The sequence below is a fragment of the Scophthalmus maximus genome, chromosome 13, assembly GCF_022379125.1.
Source record: "Scophthalmus maximus strain ysfricsl-2021 chromosome 13, ASM2237912v1, whole genome shotgun sequence".
NCBI classification, from domain to species: domain Eukaryota; kingdom Metazoa; phylum Chordata; class Actinopteri; order Pleuronectiformes; family Scophthalmidae; genus Scophthalmus; species Scophthalmus maximus.
In genome coordinates, this window is record NC_061527.1 from 6696262 (window position 1) to 6711490 (window position 15229).

Here is a 15229-nt window from a genome sequence, read left to right on the forward strand (position 1 = left end):
ACACACACACACACACACACACACACACACACACACACACACACACGCACACACGCACACACACGCAAGGACATTTAAAAACCACACACACACTGTGGCACATAAAATATGAGGCAGCTCTTTAAGTAGAGGTCTACTTCTGGCCACAGCGAGGAGAGGCGGTTCAACGTGCTGCTCCAAGGGAGGAAAGAGAGAGAGAGAGAGAGAGAGAGAGAGAGAAGAGGCACTGGACGAAACACGCGCACGTGCACATACACACACACAGCCGCAGCAGAGCACCAGGCTGGGCCACTCCAAACTCTGAATGGGAGACCAGTGCTGCTGTGCATAGTAAGTAGGAAGGAAGCAGAAGCAGTGGATGTTTTTGGCGAGTTAGATCTGAATGCATTAAAAATAACTTCTTAAACTCATTTGTTGCTTTTCTTTTATGAGTGTACATCCAAGAAAGTTGATGAATCAATAACAAGACTGTTGATGTTTATAGTTTACAGTGTGGTAAACATGTCAGAGCACGCTCAGCGGGGAGTTCGGAGATGAGGGAATTAAAGCGTGAGGACGGTGTGTCAGGTTGTTGTGGGTACTGAGCCGAGCTGTTGGCTAAGCACGAGGAGAAGCATGTGGATGCGCTGACAGGCAGGCAGACAGGTTAGACGGCAAGGAGGCGGAAATTTGTTGAACAGGGGGAAGGCTGGTAGGCACATAAAAACAAAATCAGAAGAAAACCTGTAGGGGGCCCTCAGTACACGAGGAAGACTGTGAGACAGGCGGACTGACATACAGTAGACAAGATGAGAGACAGGCGAGCGCATTGTAAACAGGGCGTTTAAAAGGCTCTTTTGTTGGAGTGACTCATCCATCCTCGTGGCAGGAGCAGGTGGAGGCAGGTGAGGAAAGATTTGCTGCTTAAAACTGGCAGAGGCACCGACGACGAGCTCGCAACGCTGCAGTGACGCCGAGGCAGAAAAATGTTCTAATATCACGGAGGACGCCTTCGACACGCGGGCACATGTGCAGGTATGCGATGCATGGAAAGGAAAAATCTGATGGGAAGAATGAACATGGAGTCGCATGGTTAATATGTAAAGCAGAAAATACTGGATGTGCCGACAAATAAACATGAGCTCCTATTCGGAAGCTACTATACAATGCGCTCGGATATAAAGCCTTTGGATATGAAGCAGCAGACCTCAAGATTATACTCAGGTAGAGATGTCAAATTAGGGCTGGGCAATGGCAACTTTCATCAATGGCAATATAACAGAAGTTGCATTTTTATATCCATTAATGCATTGTCCTAGCATGGTGAGGAGGTGTATATATATATATATAAACACACATATATATAAAATTGGGTTTTAATGTTCTAAAAATTGGGTTTTAATGTTCTAATGATCCAACTCTGATTTGTAAAATGTTTTGCAAGTGTTTGTCATTCTCTGCCCATGGGAGAAATTATAATTTGACATGTATTGTGATAATTATCAATCGACTGATATTGACATTTATATGTAGTCTCAGACTTTAGTCCCCCACTGTGATTCATTACTCTACCCCAGCTCGATAGCACAGAAAAGGAGAAAGACGATTATTCAATCTTCCCCTCTGACCATTTCCATGTCAGTACCAGGATTTAAGATTTCACTTGTCTAACCTTCTTTCTCTCCAACCCGCAGAGGAAGAAGCTGACAGAAGCTGAAATGATATGCCCCCTTCAGCGCCCTGTCTTATTAGATTGCAGCACATACGACATCAGAAAACCTCCAGAAATGGCCACCGACAGCCATCACATGCAGCCTCACTGTGTGTTTCCAGGCCTGTGCGTGTTTCAGTGAAAGAGCGTCCGTCAGTGTGGCAGCGAGGAAAAAAAAGCCTAAGCAGCAGTGTCAGTGCTCGTGCGTTTGTGCTTGCGGATGCTAAAATTAGGCCTCGACTGTACTGCGCAGGTGGCTGCGCTGTGAGCTATCAACGGTAGCACTTTCATGAACAATGCACCCAGGGCGCACGCGTACCTACGCGCACACGTCAGGAGTATGGACGTAGGCACGTCCGTTCTGTTGCACAGATGCATCCTTTGAATAAAAAAGAAAAAAAGAGAGATGTTTCATTGAGTGACGTAACCGACCTCTGAGGAAAGTGGGTCAGGGCCAGAAACCGTACAGCAGCAGCGTGTCGGCAGTTGGTGCAGAGAACAACAAAAGACGCTTGCGACTGCCAAGATGGTGGCGATGCGTCCATCTGTGCATTAGCTTGGTTTCCTCTGAATATATAATATAACCCCATCTACTGAACAGTTTATGGAACAATTATTGTTATCAATGGGTTATATTTGTATTAATTTATGAACAATTTAGTATACAAACCATCTGAAAATATTGAAAAAATAGCGCAAGGTAAATTATATAAAATGTTTTTCATGTTTGAGTGACAGTGAAAATGCAAAAGATAGATTAATATTTACTTTAAAAAACAGCTAACGTTTGAGATGTTGGAACCAAAGCGGGTTTTTTATTGATCAATCGACTAATTGTTTCAGAACCGCATGAGGCCATTGATACATATTATCTTAACGTTTACATGAAATTAAAATATTCAACTGTCCTTTACAACATGGTTAGTGGTGACATCTCATCAACGCCCTAATATTTGCATAGAAGCTTAAATTAAAAATTAAAAAATGGTAAACGAGATGCAGGGAGTATGCGACAGTATGTAAAGTAAATCCAGTGTGTTTTTTGTATCCATTACCAATCTGTAAATCTCTTCCACTACCCTCAACCCCTCTGTTTCTATACACAGCCGTGGTCCCCATGGTTCCCATCCCGTCTTCAAACAGCAGCCACACCCAGGCCTGTGTGGAAGATGACCCTGCCGCAGAGGCAACAAAGTGGCTTTTAACATGGACACAGGGAGAGGAAGATGTATGTTCATTTATTGACACAGATGAGAGAGGAAGATATGAGAACCGAGTGGCCTCTCCGCCTCCAGCTGGTGCCCGCAGCTCGCACCAATCATACCGGGCGGGACACTTCCACGATATTGTATTTCATACCAGATAATGTGATTCACAATGAAGGCGGTTGTTCGATTGCATGACGACAATTAAAGAAACATGCCGCGAAAGTTTAAGCTGAAATTTGGTTCCCGTCTCTGCTGACAATGAAAGTAATTCAAAGCTTCACAACTGGAGCTCAGAGTTTAACTACATCTTGAGGGTGACCTTTAGTTGGCAAGCAGAACTTTTAATACACGGGCCCCTTCGGATGTCTACAGAATGAAAAAGTGGACGTATGGGTTTGTTGCCAGACTACAGTTGCCAAAACCCCTCGTAGGCCCCACCACTCTCCCCATGGAGATGTGTACTCAGCTATTTCAGTCATGTCCTGCTATCAAAACAGATCACCACAGCCACCACTATGAGAAAAAATAAATGAAATCAAAAAGTACAAATTCACACTTTTCAGCCACATTAATCTGAGAGTGAAATGTCATTCTGCGGCCACCCAAACCCATTACTGCAGGAGGATGAAAAAAAAAAAAAAAATACAACCTTTTTTTTATGCAGGCTGCATTTCATAGCCACAGTCACCTGGCTCATTGACTCGGCTGTGGAGTGATGTTCAACAATCAGCTCTGCTAGAGCAGCGGCCACCGTGCACATCCCGGAGAAAAGTGCGGCCGTCGCTCTGATTTTGGCGTCTTCTCCAAACATTTATGCTCACTGTGCACGCAGAGCCTCCATCCCCGTGATGCAGTGTGCTCGCTAAATGGCCCTCGTGTTCCTCGTTCCTCAGGATAACCGTTCTATTCACATACATACGTTTTCAGAAATGAATTACCCTGCAACCGTGTATTATATAAAAACAAGAGAATAATTTTACACATAAATAGTTGTGTGTATTTAGAGATGCATTTGCATTTACAAAAAATAAATACAGGTCCCTTAACGGCACAAATTAACATACTGAAATAAATAGCAGGTTTCACACACCTTCAATATCAAATTCAAGGACTTTTCAGGCCGATCCCCTAAATGTCAACGGGATTCAGAAATGATCGACAATCAGCAAGGTCTCCAAATGCACTCAAAAAGTTCTCCTGATACATCTGTAGACCTACAAGGTCGTAGCAAATTCAATTTGGATGCGTCGTCTTCCAGCTGGCTCAGGGCTGAAACAGCGAGGACCTTTATCATCACTCCGCTCATTAATGCGAGGCTCACGATGGACAGGACGAGCAGTCGTCGGTGCTCCAGTCTCGCTCGTTTTAACTATCCGGTATCGATCAAGAATCTCCCTGAATGTGGGTTTTTTCTGAGGTGAAGTGGACAGGTTATGGCGAGGCGAGGAGATGAAACCATGAATTCAGACTGAAGAATCCTATCAATTTCCCTGTACAAAAAGTAAAATGAAAAGATAAAGACAGATTTATCATTTGTTAAATACCAGCCACAGCGATAAATCCAAACAACCCGGAGTCAACCAACTGATCAACGCGACCCCGCGTGTGTTTACTGGCGTGTGGTCTTTGTTAACTGCGAGGCGATCGATGACCGTCATATCTGTCTGCTAGAGCACCGCAGCGGAACAAACATCAGAAACCAACCATTACAAGCCACATTGAGCAATTTAGTTTTTTTCAACAAATCAAATGACTGTAGTCGTTGATAGCACAAAGGATTTCATTGAGAATCAACATCCAGGATGTGCAGTGCCACATATCACAGCTCCAACAAAACAGGAAAAAACACTTGGTAGTTTTCCTGTGTCTGCACACTTCCCACATTGAAGCATGGTAGTCACAATATCATAATGTGGGGAGTGGTCATGTAAACTGAAGATTTAACAAAAAACATTTTTGCTCTTCAAAGTGGGAGGCATGTTGTGAAAATCAAATTGCACAAACTCCCCCGGAAGACCACTCCTGGTTATGATGCGACAAAACGTGAAAAAACACGAGGGGGTGAACATTTTTACAAGCCGCTGTGGTTCTGTGGTGCATTCAGCCCCGTGTAACCCAACATTTTTCTACGCTGGTCTCACATGCCTCAAATGACACCCCCAAAATCCTGGTTGGCATAAAACCGTTTTTTGCTCTGATCTCAGCCCAGGAATTCAAACATGTCCGTTATGTTACGGTATCAACCCATCAGAGGATGGTGGAGAGCTGAAGTGACTAGTGAACTTAGTCAAGCATTCAGCAAAGGAAGGACATTTTTTCTGGGAAAGTGTCAGGACCAAGACCGCAGCTAAGATGACAGACTCTCACCAGAAGTGGCACAAAGGGGGATTCCCATGTGTTTCTGTTTTCCACTTGATTTACAGTATTCCCAGGCAGGTATTTGTTAGCATCTTAGACACACTAAAATAGAAAAACCTCTTTTCTGCGAGTTTATCTTTTGGTTTTTCCGTCCACCACTCCTGAATTGTTTGCTGTTGCATCTGATATTGTTAGATACTGAATCAAATCGAAAGTGTTGCCTTCAGTCACAGTCAGACTGTAGAAAAGCAACCAGACTAAATACATACATTCGTAATCAAATAATAATCAAATGCAGTGATTCAAAGTTGTTGAGCCATAAGGTGGCAGATGGACGATGCTGAAGTGTGATTCACAGACGGGAGGATGGATCTTTTTTCTTCTTCTTTTCTCTTTCCCCATAAAACTGAGAGATCCGTGTTTGCACTGAGTATTAACTCTCCATTGTGTGGAGAGATGGAGCTGGAGGAGGATAATGAGGAGGAGGAAGGATGGAGGGACTGGTGAGAAAACACTGGACACACACACACACACTTTCATACAAAGCAAACACAAGCCCACATTTCATGTGAGTCACTGATGAATAAGGAATGATTAAGAATACAAAACTAAACAGAGACAGGAACAGGGCCCTTTGTGGACCAAGCAGCTATTGTCACACTTATATTGTTGTTGGGGCAAAGGGCTTTAAAATCTCAAAAATAATATATCTCCTTAGACAGCATCGTTCGCTGAAAGTAGCAATTTTGCAAGATATTTTGAGCTTTTCGAAAGCTCAATCAAAACTGGAGCAAAAAGAGAAAGTAAATGCAAAGAGAGTAAACAGACTACAAGTTTTTTATTTTTTTATCTACTCTTTAGTCCGGTCACTAGCTGTAATTAGAATTTGCTCAACAACAACAACAACAACAACAACAACAACCTCCAACACCGACGGCCACGCACACAACTTGCAGGGCAGTTGCTTTGTTTTACAAGTAACATGTGCAGCTCAAATGATTACAGACACTTCTATCAATATGTGCTAAGAAGTTCAAGGCCCCTGCAGCAAAACTGGAAATGGGAGAGTAACCGCTGGAAACTGCAAAGCGATCGGCAAGAAAGACGCGCTCTGATGTAAGCTGACTTGAATGACGTGGTGCGTTTGTTATTAAACTACAACCAAAAGCCCATGGGCTCCAGTGCTTTGACGGCAAGACGAATGCTCCTTTAATAATACATCATGCAGCTCTGTATCATGCGATGCAATCGGACAGAGCGCTGCCACATGTAACACACGTGTAGAGAAAAAAAAACTGAAATCGTTGCTTTACAAAGATACTGGTTGTTTTAGGGCCACACTGTTTGTGATATTCTGTCACAGTAAAATCAAAAAACACATGGATGAGGTAAACCAACAGCAAGGCTTCAGCATGCCACAATTAAAATCTTAACAGCAGATTAATTATTTGCCCACTTCCAATTGCTTTAATGGTAAAACTGAGACGTTATTTGGAGACTTGAGACCAATTCACAACAGTATGCTGCATCTTATTCAACATCTCTCTCTCTCCATTACGCTCAGTGAAGCGTTTCCTTATGATCATAAAGCTTGTTATCCAGGATCTATATGAAGTAGATGTGTGAGCATCCTGGATATTGCGCCGCTTCTCTTGCCAGTGTATTGTATGGGCACACTCCTCTCAAAGCCAAATGCCCTTTCTGTCGGCTAATGCACCAACTCATCATGTAAATGGCTTCGGTTCCGTCCAATAAACTCTGGGCTGTGCATGGAGTGATTATATATATTATATATATATAACGATCTATTGACCGTTTATAAATACCTCAAGTACTGCTACTTAATCACACAACATGATGTAGCTAATACTAATAACCTTTTTAAGGTATAAATACCTACCCTGTCATCACTCTGTTCCCTTTATGTTTCTATAACTCACTATGTGTTTGCCGGTCCTCTTGTGTTCACATAACGCTGATGGTGAAGCGGAATATAATTAATGAACTCTCTCTTCTCCCGCAAGTCCAAGTAGGAAGAGTCCATTCATCAGTGTCAGCTCCTCATTGGTCAGCACAGATTCAATACTCTCGACTATGAGTCCATATGGTGTTAGCCTCAAACATCAAATTCCAGTGAGTTCACATTATTTCACTTTTCCTGTGAGCAGTTTGATTTGTTGCAGTTATTGAAATATTTGTTGATTAACCAATTAGCTGATTAGATCAATCGTGGATTTATTGCTGAATTTGTTTTCTTTAGGCTGTTGGAGAAAGAACAGTTACAAGACTTACTTTCACTTTATACATAAAATGCATAATGGGTAATGTAGGATTATAGCATTTGAACCTAGCGTAGGGATCCAGTAATGCATGAGATCACGGTCTCTCCTGACAGGGATCAAACCAACAACCTCTTCACTGATTCCACCGGTTCACACATTTTCTGGTTCATCTGGTGCTTTGTCCAGGTCGAATCAAGACAAAATCGACTTCCTCTTTGTAAAAAAAAAAAACAACAACAAGATGTATGCGGTGACATTTTGGAAGAGGAATGTGCACAGACTCCTACTCCATTTCTTCTTTGGGCACTGATGCTTTTGGCTTTCCAAGAATCCAGTCAGGACCTTTTCAGCAACCACGCCAGCCATATTATACAGCTATATGGTCTGTGACAAAGACGTGTGTGTGTGTGTGTGTGTGTGTGTGTGTGTGTGTGTGTGTGTGTGTGTGTGTGTGTGTGTGTGTGTGTGTGTGTGTGTGTGTGTGTGTGTGCGTGCGTGCGTGTGGTGTTCATGAGGCTTGACAGAAAGTTGATATGTAATGTATCAGTAGCTTGGATGCAGCCTGGTCACGTCCTCCTTCCATGTGCCTCGGGGGAAGAACAGGAAATGACTTTGTTTGCTTTGCAAAAATAAGAACAAACAAAATGAAAATAGGGACAGAAAAGAGAGAGGGAGGGAGCAGCAGTCCATCTCATTGTGATAGGATCCAAAAAGAAACAGTTGGCTCAAATTCCTGTGGATTACACCTCCCCGACTCGCTCCCAACAATCTAATCTCAGTTCTTGCTGGTTAAGGCAGACCGCTGACTCCACCCCTCCCCTCCAGTTCACACCCAGATTACAGGTTCACTCATCTTTTGGTGGGGAAGGGAATGTCCCGACTGTCTATGGCTCATTAAGACAAGGGGCCTACGTCGTGGTCCTCAAATAAAGAACCCACAACGAAAAAGGTTGAGTGGGTTGTTTGTCTCTGACAAGACGTGAGGGGGAGTGAAAGGGAGAGTGACACGAGGAGGTGGGGAGGCCGAATGAGAGAGAGAGAGAGAGAGAGAGAGAAGGGATGTGAAGAAACCATGATGGATTACAAGATCTGGAACCACTTTGAGGGAACACACCATCAATTCCAGTGACGCGCTGACGCCCAGCAATATAACCAGAGCTCCTTTAACCCTCAGGTTGACTGAGGCAACACATCCAACCCCCCCGGTGTACCACATACTGTAGAGTCGACCTTATGGTAATATCTATAATGTAGTAAATTGCCGAACCTCCTGCCGCTAACATCGATCATCCTGCTGGCTCGCGAACATGCATGCATGCACGCACACACACACTTTTGCTCAGTCATCATTTTAAATGATGACTCATGAACTTGTTTGATTTTTCACTCATCTTTTTCCTGACAGTGTGTGACCTCACAGAGAAACAGCCAAGGTCCAACAATCCCTCCCGCCATAGTCTCGTTCTAAAAGGAAAGGGGAGGTGTTCTGATAACCTGAATTATTTTTCATAAAATGTAGTTTGAAAAAATTTGGGCTTAGCTCCTTCAATCCACATCCATTCCACACCAACATTGAACGGGTTCTTCCCAGGCCCCGTCCCCATCCCTCCAACAAGTTTTGATTAAATCAGTTAATCAGTTTTTGCATAATCCTGTAAACAAATAAATCAAAAAGCAAAAACGGGTGAAAACGTAACCTCCCTGGCGGAGGTAACAAGGAAGGACAAAAACCCTTAATGTTTTCCTTTTCTTCTAGTCGAACTTTCCAATTGTGCGCTACCTGCTCTGAACAGATCTTTGTGTCTGTTTGGTGTGACACTTGAGTATGTGCCACAAACACTGTGTACACACACACACACACGCTGTGACAGCCGTGCCAAAGTACTGAAAAAGACATTGTTCTCAGTGACTGCATGTTATGCAACATGATGCTGGTACTTCTGAAACAACATAAAGGGGCCATTCCAGGAGAACCCCACCATCACTGCTGCACTAAAGTCATGCAAAATGGAGGACGCCGTGGCTTCGCATCAAACTGAATTGCTCAAGCAGCGGCAGACACACGACGCTGACGCACAAATGACTGTGCACACAGACACAGATTCATAAGCGCTTGTACTTTTACGTGTAGAACTCAATTCTGTGCTTTTATGAGACAGCGTGAAGGGTTGAAAGAGTCTGATGTTAGTGCTGGATTAGACCCTGCCTCCCTCCCCCCTCTCTGGCCTCACGCTGTGATTGAAAAGAATATGAAGCACTAGTTTCTGTACTGCTGATATTTTGTGAGACATATTACATTTTAGCTCAATGCAATGAAAGAGAAAACATGATCTCTGAATGTTTTGAATCTAGAATCATGAGATATCAGAGATGATAATGAGATATGTTCACTTCAGAGCATGTAAACGAGAAAGTACACTGGTCAGGTAATGGTCTAATAAACCACCACATTTTGTTGTTAAAATTTATACAGTTACATCCTGTTTATGAAATGTGTCCATATCATTTATGAAACTCCCATTGATAAGGAGAAACACAGATTCCATTATACACAACCCACACACACACACAAAAAGACCTAATCACATTTCAGCACTTGGACACAAAAACCTTTTAATTCCCACTTTTATTTTAAGGCAAACTGAGCTGAATAGATGCTTCTTTAAAACATTAGGGGAATACCTGACACAAACCCAAATCTTACTGAACGGCGCAAACAACAATCTCCATTTTAGTGTCCAAATGCCAAAAAAGAAAAATAGACTCATTTTCCATGAGAGCCTTATGACTTGCCAGAGGGGAAGAGAGAAGGACAACACAAAAATCTTGTGATTCTGGGGAACGAAAGGCCTTTGGTATGGGCGGAGGAGAGTTTGTCAAACGTCTTGTATTTGTCTTCAACTAAACACTTAGTAAGACAGCCTTTTCTTGTTTCACAAGAAATGTGACAATGCCATTTTCGCACCACTGTCACCATCTTTAGATGCTGGTGGAGGATCGTGGTGAAGCGAGGGGGAGTGACTTCCTTTTCCTCCAGTCTCCCTTTTTAATTTGGACAAACTGGGCTCTGACCACATGGGTTTCCGTCTGGATCATTTGTTTTTGGAAATGATGTTAAAATGACCAAACGTGATTCCTACTCAGTCCCTGAGCGATTAGGTCAATGAGGCACTGCATCTCCGAGCAAACATTAGAATTGGCAGGAGTGATGGGTCAGTGGTGTAAAGAGAAACACCGCAAATCATCTTCAATCCACTTCAAATCCACTATACCATTCTTTTTTAACCTTTCTTCCTCCTCTCTCTCAAAGTGTGGAGAGACTTGCTGGGCATATTCTGTTTCCAGGTTCTTTAAACCTTCATAACCCCGGCATGACACAGCACCTCGAGTTTGCCAACAGTGCTTTATTAACTGATATAACTGGAAGCACTTTGATATCAATCTGTCTCTTCTTATTACCTCTGATCTTTTGCTGCTTCTGTCCTTCCCTGCCTTTATCAGTCTGAGACTCATCCATCGCTGCCGTTAATAGTATCAAAACCCGTGATATCCTGCCTCACTGCGTCTGGCAAAATGAAACTAAACCTGACAGCAATGGACAAGAACATCGCTGCGTGGCCACGGGGCAGTTTGGAGGCAGCAGTCAGGACGGTGTCGCAACAGGTGTCAATTCAGCTGGATCAAACTAAACCACAAATAAATAAATAAAAGGCTGAACCTGCAAAGGCTGCGCTGGTCATCCCTCATATTCAGAATTGTCCTGTCATTTCTTCAATAAATACTTCCAGGCAGATTATATTAATCCTGCATCAAGTAATCCCAGAACAGGAATTCAACTGACTGACACGAACCATTTTCTTAGACAATACCTGTGATGATATCCTGTACAGTACAACGTGGAGGAACTTCTATGATGATGTAAGTTGTGTCATGCCAAAACTCGGATACTTCGCTGAGTGATATGAACACAGACACAAATCTTTTGCAGCCATCACACATACTGAGCAGTGCACCCGCACTAGTTTTTTAACAGTGGAACTACAGATGACAGGTGCTTTGTGGTTTAGTTTCAGTGATGCACAGTTTTCTCTCAGCTACAGTTCTGTCTGTACCCATGTTTCCCTTCCTCCCCCTTTCTCTCTCCCCCTCTCTGCCTCCCTCCCTGCTGATATGGTGAAAATCAATGGCTCCTCTATTCTGTGCAAGGTCTGATGTCTGCCAATGAAATCCTATCTGCTATGAGTCATGCATCTGATAGCTGCTGGGACAACGGCGGGCTGTACGACCAACTCATCTCAAACAGCATCTTATTCGAATCACAAAAACACAAACATGCGCGCGCAGGCACCCGTGCACCCATGCATGCACACCTTTATGGGCACATTCATCCATGCTAACATAAATGTGTTGTGTGCATAAGTGAACACTGATAATTGAGGTCAGTGTCCAAATGAAGCATATCAAAATGACTAAGATACACACAGCCCTGTATGATCATTGGTATTTATAAAAATGAAACTTCCTCCACACTTATGGGATTAAGACGACATTCACTCATAGTGCTTAGAGTTTGTTAAAAGAATTTTAATTAAGATGTTTATGGGTTTTTCTGACTTAATTTTTCTGAAATATCCGTCTTCTGTGGTTCACCAAGGTTTGCCCAGTAGGTGTCATCTGTAACTGAACGGACGGAAATAAAGCTTCATCATTTTTGCTAACTAATGATGACAATTCATCTAAGAGCAGGGAATACCCTGCTTAGCCTGCTGCAACCACAACACGACCTCAGATAAGTGGACGAAAATGATGGATGGATGGATGGAGAGTCATTTAAAAAAATATTGCTAATACGAGTCAAGTACAGTTCGTCCTTACAAGGTTTAGTATTGCTTTTTACTAATCCTTCAGTTTGTTCAGAATGAGTTAGAGGTAGGGCACGTTCCTGCTCACTTTAACTCATAATTTGTTGTTGTTAAATCTCAGTTGTTTCCTTCTGATTGATTATCGCTCAGTGCTTGGATACAAGTGTAGACGCACATGACCAGTGATTGTTGAACCAGTACCAATGACATCATATAGAGGGTGACATCAACTTGAGTCATTTGTTCACCCGCTAAAGCGTGCTGCGTTAAAGTACTCCTGAATGTAACACTGAATGAGGTTAGCCGCACCGAGGGATTTTCTCTTCAGCTCTTTCACTTAAGCCTGGATGTAAACCAGGCGTACAGTACAAAGAGAGAGTACACACACGGACAGCCCGACATTCACACAGTCGGAAACTTTCCATGTAAACATCGCCATCCGGAAAGCATGTTCATGATGAGCTGGCGAAACACATCCACACATGCTCTCTCTTTAATCATATTTCTCAAAACACCGTTCATCCCTCTCTCATGAATAACATTGCTCTCACCCTCAATCTCCACATCTCGCTCCCTCTCTCTCTGTGCAGCCCCTCCAACCTTTCCATCCCTCCCTCTGCACCGCATCTCTCGTCCCAACCACCATCAATCTAAACGCCGCTAATCTCTTCCTGTAGCTGTGTCACTGCGTCACTGTGCTAGTGCATCCTCCGCTGATTGAAACTGACATCTGTTTGCACTGGTCTGGCTCGTAGCCATGCAGTACAAGTACACGCACGAGTGCCCGACCCTGACAAAGCCACAGATATGGCAAAGAGGGGACTTTTTACACAATAATGTACAAATACAATGACACTTTTTTTGATAAACCTAGAGCTTAAATGGAAGGAGGACTAAAAAAGACACATTACAAAAACTGATGTCAGTAGTCGATGATGTATTTAATGGCCGCTTATGCTCAATTTTTCTCACTCCCACAGTTGGTTTGGACAAAGATGGACAAAAGGGGAACTTCCAGAATCAAAACGCAAAGACTTCTTTCTAGAGCTGCTATTTTCTTCACCCTTGTTTGAGATTATATTCAGAAAATAGACGTTATGTTTTGACAAACTGGGGTACAATTGATCAAATCCTTCAATGTAAAAAAAGTGTATATTGCTTTTTGTACATCATTAATATTCCTCTAACTTCCTCTAACTCACTGCAGAAAAAGTCATGTTGTTTCCCTGGAGCTTACTGAAAGGTATTCTGGGAAACTAAGGAAATCACTAATTGAAGTAGATGACGCAAGTCGAAGGTAAGTGGGTACTCCAAAAAATAAAAAAGTACAATCATCATTAGGGAATCAGTGCTCATATGAGAGTCATGTGAGCCGGTGTTTACCTCCAACACTAAGAGAAACCACCGCACAAATCTAATCAATTCATCTGCATTAGGATTTCATGTTATAATTAAGTAGAGTCTGAGAAAGATTGAGCCAAACGCTAAACCGTCAGCCCGGGAGCTGAATACATTATGCAGAGAAGCACATTAATATTATATGGCCAAATAAATCCCGCTTCCCAGAGGGCTTCCCTGCCACCGTGTCTATTCACTCCTTCTTCAAGGATATGAAAGACGGTGCAGGAGGAACAGGCAAAGAGAAGCGCTGCACACCAGCTGGACGACGGGGAAAGAAGAGACATTCAGGGGACGAGCAGAGCTGAAAGGTTCAGATGTGGAGATGTGATGGTATGAGGTCATGAACTGCAGAGTGGAGATGGAGATGCTAACGGGGCCATGGTCAGCATTAACGGTCAAGTTATATTGGGGACAGAGTGGTGACAGAAAACATACTTAACAAGAAATCCCTATTTTACTTTTCTCTCTTGTTATTTGTATTCTGAATATGTATATATATATCAACAAAGACATTTGATAAAGTTTTTACATCAAAAGCCCTGTCTTTTCCCTTCCTGCTAAACTGTTTCATATGCTTGATGACTCATCCATCAACTCCATAAAACGATGTGATCATAGTCGTCTTCTTCCTCCCTTTCCTCCCTGTCCGATTCATCCGTTAAAATCCGCAGGCGTGGGCGAAGGCGGCGGCGAGAGAGCAGGCTATCCTCATGGCCTTCCATGTGGAGCTGCTAGCTACTGTCAAATCTGGCACGGGGGCACCCTCAACGTCGATCAATATCCTCAACATCCCCCCATAGCTTTGTTTTTAATGTGGAATCAAATGAGCTTTAAAGCCTACTATTCTGACTGAAGAGGGGAATCCAGACACAGAGCGGGTGAAATTATAACAAAACTAAACCTTGGAAATCAACAGTGTGAAATTGCTAATTTCAAAATCCCCCTTCCCACCACATGAGCTGATCAAACTCCGGACACACAAGGAATTGACTTAACATAATAGAGGCTTTTCACAATGACCACTGTCCGCTGTCCCCTCCCTCTTCATCTATTTGTCTAGCCCTCGGGCTCTGACACGCATTGCTGCCCTCCATGTATTTCTCCCCCTCTCACGCTTCCCTACATTTTAACTCATTTCATCCTCTTTACACTTTTTCTATCCCCAGCACTCCTCGTTTCGTTTATCTGCTTCTTCCTGCAGAAGCACTCTTCACTCATCATCTACCAGCTTGTGACAGCTTTTATCCATCTTGTTTGTGTGTCTCTTTCATTGTCCATCTCTTCTCTAATTGGGTACCGTGGATTGCTCTCCTGCTCCAATGGACTCAGTAAAAGACACTATGAATTATTATTTTTATTTCTTTTTAGTGGTTGTGTCCCAGGACTGAAAGAGAGATACACACGGGCCTTGTAATCCATGGTGTTTGG

General features: G+C 43.0%; 1 protein-coding gene and 1 long non-coding RNA gene across 7 annotated transcripts in view; one reads left to right on the forward strand and one right to left on the reverse strand.

The window, feature by feature from the left end:
• sgip1a (SH3GL interacting endocytic adaptor 1a) overlaps positions 1-15229 on the reverse strand; it is a 57748-nt gene that overhangs the window by 31263 nt on the left and 11256 nt on the right. The gene's annotated exons all lie outside the window — the stretch shown is intronic.
• On the forward strand, positions 342-3133 carry LOC118318859. Its single transcript, XR_004795836.2, has 2 exons — positions 342-1014; positions 2797-3133. It is a non-coding gene; the product is annotated as an uncharacterized LOC118318859 (long non-coding RNA).